The following is a 1525-nucleotide window of genomic DNA, read 5'->3' as shown; positions in this document are numbered from 1 at the left end:
GTGCTGCTGCTTGAGCTAGTTCTTTACCTCACAGTGTACTGCACTACCTGTGGGCCAGGTCAACCCATGGATCATATCACAAGAGCTTGAGGCTTCTTGGAGATGTGCTTCACCACACTGCTCGAGCATATATCACTTGAGCTTGAGGCTGCTGAATCCTGTCACTGTGCATTGCTTGAGTCCCAGATCCCACTGGGGCCTACTTTGCTAAGCTCCCATGCTACTGACTGCTGCTGACCCACCCTGTTGTTTGCTGCCTGTCGGCTGACTTTACCTATCTTGCCCAGGGGGAATACTCTGCTATCTGCTTCCTTGACCTTGGACCAACAGCCCACATGAGTTCAAGGATTATAACAGCTAATTAGCCCACACAGCAGTACAGAATTGAGCCCTCTGCACTGCTGTGTGGGCTAATTAGCTGTTATATTCCTTCTTGCTGTATGTATGTGTATATATATGGGCTAATTAGCTGTTATAGTCCTTCTTGCTGTATGTATATATATATATATATATAATCATAAGTGTCCGGTTTTGTTTCTCTAGAGAACCCTGCCTAACACACCATGGGCTTAAAATATCCTGACTCTCAAACTGAAAGCTTTTATTAGCAACAAATTCATAAAAATCATGACAGAGAAGCTAGTGAGATGTGAGCTAAATAGAGTAACAGTAACATTAGCTACTCAGTTCTAAGGAGACAGTTTTACGTTTTAATAGGCAAACATTTCAGTGTCTGTTTTCATGTCTTTGTTCATATACAACTTCAGATTTCTATTTTTACAGAATGTAACTCCTACTGGTATTTAGATATAAACAAATACCTTATAGTGCTCATTGTACTTAGCTTTGTATTATTTTCAAACATTTATTCTAATATTGTTAGTATTCCTGTTTTGTCTCTGGCTCTCATGGAATCTGGGATAAACCCACATGTAAACCACTTGCCCCTGGAGACTTTTCCCCCTCTTTTTTACTGCTCCATTTTAATTTTCTCTACACTCATCGTACTTGAAGTTTTATATTTTTTAAGAATCTGTTTATTCTATCTAGGTATTTCAATTTATGGATATAAAGTACTAGTTCATAGTATTCCCTTGTTAATTTTAAATTTCTGTTGCATGTACCACCAGTCTTTCCCCTTTCCTTCCTTCATAGTTCAGTGATAGGATTTTCCGTTTCCACGAAGGAGAGAGACCCCCGTTTGTTTCCCAGACAGTGCACCTTGTTCCCAGTCACCACCCGTTTATCCGTGGAGGTTCAATGTTGTTAGGATGCTGAATAACTTTCAGTGGAGCTTCCAGACTAAGACCAGAAAGAAAGACATGGCCATCTATCGATGTTCAACCAATGAAAACTCCATGGATCAAATGGTCCCGTCCTCCACTGATCATGGAGATGACTCAGGACAATTCCTCATTGTGTTATGCATGGGGTCATAATGAGTCCAGGTCAACTTAAAGGCAACTAAAATAAGGTACTGTCTCCCACTTTACTCAGTCCCATGCCAAATCTGTCCTTTTCATTA

This window comes from Echinops telfairi, unplaced genomic scaffold (assembly GCF_000313985.2).
Source record: "Echinops telfairi isolate 266 unplaced genomic scaffold, ASM31398v2 ScPeMD7_1;HRSCAF=3_0, whole genome shotgun sequence".
NCBI lineage: Eukaryota > Metazoa > Chordata > Mammalia > Afrosoricida > Tenrecidae > Echinops > Echinops telfairi.
This window is presented reverse-complemented; position numbering follows the sequence as displayed.